Source organism: Paramisgurnus dabryanus, chromosome 20 (genome assembly GCF_030506205.2).
Source record: "Paramisgurnus dabryanus chromosome 20, PD_genome_1.1, whole genome shotgun sequence".
Classification (NCBI taxonomy): domain Eukaryota; kingdom Metazoa; phylum Chordata; class Actinopteri; order Cypriniformes; family Cobitidae; genus Paramisgurnus; species Paramisgurnus dabryanus.
The window spans coordinates 14,361,551-14,370,438 of record NC_133356.1 but is presented as its reverse complement, the minus strand read 5'-3'; the positions used below and the strand labels follow the sequence as shown (position 1 = coordinate 14,370,438).

At 35.3% G+C, this 8,888-nt stretch overlaps 1 long non-coding RNA gene across 4 annotated transcripts; it reads right to left on the bottom strand.

The window, feature by feature from the left end:
- Window positions 1-4,581: 4,581 nt before the first annotated feature.
- On the bottom strand, window positions 4,582-8,343 carry LOC135787571 (uncharacterized). Of its 4 annotated transcripts, XR_010547114.2 has the most exons (8): window positions 7,794-7,856; window positions 7,141-7,221; window positions 6,929-7,002; window positions 6,221-6,313; window positions 5,989-6,052; window positions 5,824-5,922; window positions 5,466-5,566; window positions 4,582-5,117 (listed from the first exon to the last, which is right to left on the bottom strand). It is a non-coding gene; the product is annotated as an uncharacterized lncRNA (long non-coding RNA). The 4 variants fall into 4 exon arrangements; XR_010547113.2 differs by lacking the exon at window positions 5,466-5,566 and having other exon boundaries at window positions 4,949-5,117; window positions 7,398-7,880; XR_010547112.2 differs by lacking the exons at window positions 5,466-5,566; window positions 7,794-7,856 and adding an exon at window positions 8,196-8,343 and having other exon boundaries at window positions 4,950-5,117.
- Window positions 8,344-8,888: the final 545 nt, after the last annotated feature.

Below are 8,888 nucleotides of genomic sequence, written 5' to 3'. Positions count from 1 at the left end.
TTATATGTGGAGTATTTTGAGCTATAACTTTACATATGTTATCTATAGACACTTAAGATTTATTTTACATCTTAAAAAATCTTGTGAAATGTCCCCTTTAAAGAAATATATATTGAGATACATTAAGATTAATAGAAATCTCCACATTCTACATTTTTGTTTAGGTCGTTTCAACCCTTGGTTGGGTCAAATATGGCAATTTTTTTATGTTGAGTTTGTCGATATTTTACCCAACTATGGATTGAAAGAACCCAACATTAAAGTGCATGTATAATAATTACACATAGACTAGTCGGCGTCAATATAGCCTCATGGTTAGTCAGCTGACCTATGGTGCCAGTGTGCTCATAGCGACCCGAGTTCAATTCCAGTCTCTGCGGATCTACTTTGCTGATCCTGCCCCACTATTTCCACCCAACACTTTCCTGTCATTTCTCTACTACAATATCCAAATAAAGGCTTAAAGCCTCTAAAATATAAAAAACGGCAATAAAGATGCATAACCCACTCCTTTGATTTAAATTTATTGAAACATTCACACAGTCATTTGGAATTTACAAGCATGTGTGAATCTTGAATCTTCTTGTGCATACAACAGTTCACAGAATATGAACAATTTCAGTGTAAAAAGTAAAAATTGGATCTGCTTAAACAATTACTTCAATTGGTAACACCTGAAAAATTTAAGCTTTATCATTTTAAAGTTTAAGAATTTTAGTTGAAAATGTTTTATTTTTTAGGGGTTACCAATTGAAGTTATTCAAACTTTCACTTTTTACAGTAATTGATATATCTATTCATACATCCATCTATGATACATTCACACAACAGCTGTGAAAAACAGTGTCAATGACTATAAATGGCAACCCCATTGCACAAGAGCGTTTAATCACAAGGGTCTAAATGCTTTTTATAACTGAACAAGCTGTCAAAAATAGCTAAGCAAGACTTAGACTAAGATCTTTTAACCTGTAAGGTTTCAGCCTTCTCTGTATTCTTAAGGGCAAATAAACTTTTTACCAGATGAACAAGTTCTAATAACGCCTTACAACTCTCCATTTACTCAAAGTGGATAAAAGACAGGACATAAAATGATGGCGCCAGCCTCTTGAAGTGCCTCTTACAAGAGGACGAAATACAACCCGCTGCCTCGAGGATATTAAAAATGAAATACAAAGTCATTTGCTGCACAGGGTCAGCCTATACTGATCTGTTTTTGATTAAAAACAAGGAGCTTAGAGGCTTTCCTGTTGCCATGATAAGGCATCATGTCATAAGTCTGATTTCAACCGTAGCCGTGCGGACAGTAGTAGTGAGCTTTGGCCATGCCTTAATAATCTTCCATCTAAATGTGTGAGAACCTTCTGAACCCCACAGCATCACAGACTGCTTTTAAGGTTGCAGGTTTTGGCTTTGATGGATCTATCTTCCTTACAAACTTCCATTTGGAAAATATGTGGCCCTTCTTTACTCTCTCTCTTTCTACTCTTTCTGGCTGAGCGCAGGATATGAAGTACCTATTTCGCTTCTCACGTCTTTTGTAAGCATTTGGATGCAATGATATTTTCATATTTCAGTGACAAAATGCATTTAAGAAAAGCAATAGATTACGAATGTGCTTTCAGTTTGCATTGTGCATGCATATTACTTTGGATATCTGGGATAGCTGAGCTGAAAGTGACTCATATTTTAGCCCTGTAAATGTTGAATTTTCTGCTTGGCGGACATCCACAAATGCTTACTTGGAGAATCTGGTTTTATTAGTTTTGTTCTCAGAGCTATGTAGATGAGCGTGCCTGAAGATCCATTTAGCGTATGGTATGTTTGTGCGGAGGCCACGTAGACAATTGTTTGTGCACGCACAGGCTCGGCCATTAGACCTTCTCCAGGTCAATAAACATTTATGATAAGAGCAGTCCCCTTTCACAAGACGTTATTTTACAGTCCCAGCCTCCCAGCCTTTTTCAGCTGCATTGTGTGAAACACTTTAATCCATCCAGGAGGGACTCGGTTGGCGCTGCGGAGGCCACTCTGTCCCCCTTTCTGTTTTCGCAGAGGTTCAATGGCAGAAAATCCATAGCCTCTCTAAAAGGAGGAATTCCATTAGATAATAGATATGGAATCCATCTCGATTCTCCACCTTATCTTCTCTTGGGGTGAGAAATCAATAGAGAAGCTTCAGCTGAACTGCCAACAATAACAATAAAATGATAGGCTTGTGAGAGAAGAGAGGTGAGGAAGAGGGGTAATGGACCAAACGTCACACTTTTCATCGACAATGACGTAAATCACAGTGTTAATTGCGCCAACAGTGCTTCAAATGAGGAAAGGAGGGAATGGAAACCAGTAGGACTCAGCATTTTGTTTTACTTTCATTTCATTTCATTTTGTAATGATTTTGTAAATTAATATTACATGCTTTTATTTTGCAGATGCTTTTATCAAAAGCAATGTATTCAATGTATACTTGTTTACCAGTACACTCTCAGCAAAAGGTATAAAAGTTGTCACTGGGGCGGTACCTTTTAAAAAGGTCCTAATATGTGAGGGAGAGCAGGGCACAACCCTTTTTGGCTTTGGCTGTATCATTCAAAAAATATTCAAGTTAGATAAATATTTTTTTTACACAATCAACATACACATCTCTGCTACAAATGAACACTCAACGTTTGTTTGTGGGACCTACCGTTATCTTACAATTACATCGAAAGTGACAGGAGTGCAAACGTTACAACTTACCCCATAGGTGGGGTTAATTGTAACAAACAGAGGGTTTGTTGTAACACCTGCTAGAAAATTTGGTTAAAAGACAAATAATTCAATACAGTTCTGTCTAAGGGTGGATATTGTTTATATATCTGCCTATAATATATAGATATCCACACATTTATCCATCCATGATCCTTCATAAAACCATTCTTGTATTAAGCATCAATGCATAGAAATAGATTGTTTTAAAGGGCTGCACAATTAAGACAAAAAAATTCATAATTGTGAGTTATTTACCGTGATATTGTATTAACAGTTATCATTTTGATGAATAGTATTTGAATTGTTTTAATTTCATTATCATTGTATACCTGAGGCTTAATTGTAACGCTGTGTCACAACTACAGTAACCCCGCTGTGTAAAATTTTTTTCAATCCCAGCTATCAATTACTAGGAGTTGCTGACATGTTTCAAAATGGTGTTATGTTTTAGGTCGGCCATTCCCAAACTGTGGTCCGCGGACCACTAGTGGTCCGTGAGGGTACTGCAGGTGGTCCGTGAAAAGGCAAAATAAGAATATGTATATTTTAATATACAAACTTGTTCATATTTTGGGCGAACGTGTACTGCTGCCTAATAAACGTTACTGTGAACTCATTCATTCTGGTGCCTGTGAACGGCACGCGCTCTCAGTTTAACGTCGTTCAATAGGGTGCCAGATTTGTATATTCTTCCAGGCGAAAGCCCGACTAAAACACACTGTAAATAGGCCTTAATGTGTAGCGGAAAAAACACCCAATCTGGCAACACCGCCACCACTCGGTCTTCTTCACCAGTCACTTTGCATGCGTCATGACAACAACACAGACGCTGCTGAAATTCCTGCCTCGCAACTCAAATAGTTTAACATTAAATAACATCATATTTGTCCTAAATCGTTAACGATTAACATAGGCTGCTAACGCATATTCCAGATCTTGAAATAGACTTTGACTAAGTTCACGCTATTTAACGTGCACGTGTGGTGTGCAATACCTGCGAGTTGTCATACACGCAATGCCTCGCAGCGCTTCTCGCCCGGGGTGCGACCCCCACCCAGCTAGCCTTTCAAGGTATGTGTAAGCAAATACAAAAATTAAAAAACAGTCAATGCTAATGTAAACCCTGTTTGGATAAGGATTAAAGTTGGACATGAAGATGAAATCTGACGCATTTAGCTTCAGTGTTAAAACTGATCTGTCTGTGGTGGTTCTATATGGGCTATAATGGCAATCATTTAAAAAAAATAATATGGAAAAAAATAACTATAAATTAGTTCATTTTTGGAACTGTGACCTAGTTTAACATTTTCAAATATGAACTATGAACTTAACTAGTTCATTTTAAAATTTGTGAACTGTGAACTTAACTAGTTCATGTAGAAAGTGAACTTTCCCAAGAATATGTATATAAATAATTATGATATAAGGTTAAGAAACCTGTTGTACTGATGTGATGACAAGTTATAGTTTTAGTGCTAGTAAGACTATTTAGATGTGCAGATTAATTCAGGACTTTGTGTGGACATATTTTATAATAAGTATTATAAGGTGGTCCGCGAAAATTCTTGATTACAAATAGTGGTCCACACACACAAAAAGTTTGAAAACCCCTGTTTTAGGTAACAAGACAGTGATTAAAATAATATAAGGTTGGATTTGGTGACTTACACACCCAGTCGGCATTTCAACGTTGATTCAACGTTGAATCAACGTCAGGTACCAACGTTGAATCAACGTTGGATTACCTTTCGGTTTTGCAAAAAATTTCAACGTTGAAATCACGACGTTGTTTCAACGTCACATTTTCAACATAGGTGAATTATGGTTGATATCATGACGCAATTTCAACCTTCTATTTCCTTGTTGTTTTTAACACTAAATATAGATTTTTACTTGACACTGCAATACTCACTAAATGATTTACTGTATACGTGTCATTTTTAGTGCAATTATCATATGAATGCAACTTGCTACGCATAACTTACAGTACAACCCCATTCATAAAACTAAACACTTAAGGAAGGTAAAGTTTAAATGTGGACAAATAAGATGGCAGGTGCCTACTTTTTCCAAATAAACATGAAAGCAGCTGTTAAAAATATTTTTTAATGGATAAAAACACATTCTTTCAAACAGTTAGGTTTCCAGTTAGTAGTGCAGAAGTGGAATTTTCTAAATATAGAATAAAATCATAAAATATATGAAAAAAATCATGTTTAAAAGTCATTTAATTCATCTGAATAGAAAAACTTTATTCAAGAAAAACTGCAAATATGAATTTTGTTGTTGGTTTAGTTGACAGTCTTCTTATGGCCACCACCACCCATCCATTCTGGCTCATGCTGTACTTAATACGATGACAGCATCTAAGGAGGGAAAAAACACAAGATATTTAATTTTCAAAAAATGCTGCATTTTAGCCCATGTACAAAAAAATCTTGTTATTGCACATCAGGGCAAGATGCGTTTTCTTTGATAGTCTGACTTGAAACATTGCATAGCCATCTGATGAAGGAACAAAGCTGTTGTGTTTACGAAGATGACAATGAGGTTCAATTAAGATCATCTACAGTGCATTCAGAAATCATACACCTTTCACTTTCAATTTTATGTTGTTGCATGATACTGTAATTGTTTAGATATTTTTACAAAGTAAAAACAGAATTTTAGAAACTTTTGCAAATGTATGAAAAAAGAAAACATATCATATTTACATTATACATATTCAGACCCTTTGCAACATCATCTGCAATTTAGCACAGTTGCCTCCAATTTCTCTTGAGGTTGCTGAGATGTTTCTACACCTTAAATCGTCCTGATGAACACAAAGATTTTTTAAGGAATGTCTGCAACCAAACTGACCAGAAGCACCATTGACTTACATAGTAGGATAAAAAAATACTATGGTAGTGAATGGTGCTTCTGATCGATTTGGTTACAAATGAATCCAGTACTGAATGCTTAAGTGATTTTAACTTTATATTTTCAACTAATTCCAAATGAGATGCTTAAAGCAAACACTGACAGGTTGCTTTACGTGTGGGTCAAACAACCTTTTGTGTAGTCCCTTACCAATGAAATCGAAGATGGACTTCAGAACTTCTGGACTGTCTGTGTAAGACTTTAAACTCGCTCAGACCAGCAAGGCATCTTGTTAGCAGACATCCCGACCTGATCAAAAACTTTTGATTAGGAGATGTTCTAATCCTATTTTTAATATATGTTTTACAAACTTACCACATGTGATCAGGCAAAGCGACTTATGAAACAGCATCTTCCCAAATCTCCTCTTCAGGCTCATCTTAGCGATCATTGCATTTGATAAAGTTTGGAAAAAGAAAAACATATTTCATTAGTATAGAAATATAAATGTAATCTTTTGGTTAAAAATACAGAAAACTGTGGCCCAAGTACAACTTTTAAAGAAATTAAGAATGTTTAATTTTTTTGTCATAACACTATTCATTACCTTTTAAGGGGGAATGATTTGGGGATCTGGAAAGACACACTACTTCACCTCTCTGTATTTTATCACACGTCTTCAAATTGCATGTTGATATGCCTACAATTTAAAACACATAATAAAATAAAAACAAGTCATAGCCCCTTTTAAAAAGAAAACATAAATTGTGAAATACAAAACACTGCATCTTAATTATTAGGATTAGTAGAATTTGATTTGGTTACAAAACAAATATTAAATGCATTGTAAGGTTTAAGGGGAGACGCTTCACAAAAAAGAAATGGTAAATTACGGATTTCTATTACAACATGGTATCTTGGTGGTGCATTACCAGGGTAGGTGGTAGCTCATTGACAATTAAAAAATTATGATTAAAGCCATAATACATAAAGATAAGAACAAATAAATGCTGTCATGTACACCACCACAAAGACCCATTTTTTTCTGTCTATATGAAGCCTCTATAAAACTTGCATCAACATCCACTCTGAACACTGGATTTACTTTTTTCTCTGTATACTGAAAACAAAGTGTTTGAAATATGTAGGCCTACATACTGTAGAAGGAATAGTGGCATAGAAAAGAAATTAATTGCTGTGTTGAAAAGTAACCATTGTATCCTAAATTAGTTTCTTATATTTTCCTATTGACAATGATAAACCATTCTTGAGAAACAAGTAGCAGGTGTTTTAAAAAGCCACTCTCAATTCTCACCTGTGAAGTTTCTTGTGTTTGTGTGTCATTCTGTTTCTGACCTGACAACCCTTGCTGTCTGTTTCTTGTTCAATCTTGACAAAATATAAAAAAGTAAAATTAGTGCAATATTGGAAGATAATTATAATGACTTTTATCAGAACATGAATACATACACTTGCATACTGCATTTAAGTAAATATTGTAGAATAGCAGGGTTAACACAACATTACCTGATCCAGATGTAGTGGCTGTTGATGCATGAAAATCTCAGCATTGACAAGATCATCATCACTATTCTAATTTGAAGGACTCTGATAACAAAGACATTACAAAAGAGTTATAAAAATATACTTAAAACAAGAGCACATTTGTCTAGATAACCAATATTTTCTATTTTCATTAAAACGTGCTAACTATTCAACAAGAGAAGTAAGCAAAATTACACCATTACAATGTATTTCAATTCGAATAGAACATACCAACTTACACGACATGACATTTTCGTACAAAGGAGTAAACTAAAGTGTTTCATGCCGCTTAAAATCATGGATACTGCGCGAATGACCGCAGGTGCGATCATAAGCGTAACGTAATTGACTGATTGCCATGGAAACATGAGGGTCACGTCCACTATCTTGTCCCTTTTAATTTTATAACTGCATTTATACACATTACCCCGTCGAGAAAACCTCAGCATGATTAATATTGGATTCGACGCCCATGTTATCACGTCATCAATATGTTTGGATTAATGTCATTAACACGAACTGCTATACGTATCCGTTATTGCGAATTCGTGAGCCATAAAACACCAACATCTCATCTAAGTTTTAACACTTTATCAGTAATATGAATTTGAGAAACTAAGCAGCTTAACACTGACCGCACCGCACTCGCGCTGCTCCTCCTTACAAAAGGCTGATAGGTGTCTGTGGCGCCTGTAAGACCTCTCGGATATAAGTTACGCTGAATGAACTACGAAATCTTTTTCACCGAAGTTGTCCAAAAAAGCCCTTACATTTATAACTAGTTGCTTTTCTGAAGCAAAAACAACCAAGTGGTTAAAGATGATAAAAACACACCTCATATTAATTTATTAATATTCATAATAACGAAGTCCAATTTCGGCGGGAACATCCCGTGGACTAGCAAATTAACTACTATAACGAATACATTCGCAACTAACAGAAAAAAACCCGATTTGGCATCGTGCTTTTTTGTCATACCACTTTGTATATGTGAATATAATAACGTTATGCGTTTACATTGACTTATATTTCCTTACCTCTTCTTTCTCTGAAGCATTTTCTCGTGTGATACGCAAGATCTCCCAGACAGCCGTTAAAACAGTCCAGTCTCGTGTAATCTCGCGAGATTACCTCGCTACCTGTATATTCAATTATTTGTTACATTTTTGTATAATTTCATCAATTTTATAAAATGAGTTTTTAAAATTTTTTCTGAATGATTCACATATTATAAAACATTATTTTATTGTCTCTCTGCAACCATTTACTTCACTGTTGTTTCAACGTTGTTTCAACGTTGAATCAACGTTGAACAAACAACTGACATTATTTCAACCAAATTTCAACGTTGATTTTTAAGCATTTTATTAACCTTTTTCAACCGTTTACCATTCACCGTTGTTTCAACGTTGTTTCAACGTTGAACAAACACCTGACCTAATTTCAACCAAATTTCAACGTTGAAGGTCGGTCATATGCCCGCTGGGCACCCAACATAGAAATAAAAAAAACTTAAGATGAAAAAATGTACTTTTATGCCTCCAAAACACTCTTTGTTCACTAGCTTAACCAAAACACATCAAAACTTTTCACAAATTCACAAGAGATCATCTTCTGACAGAAAGAGAAAATGACCAAAATCACAGATTGCTCGGCCCTGTAGAAATATGTAAAGTAGTTCCGTTACAATTAACCACGCGTTAGTTTGTGCCCCGCTCACCCCTACCATT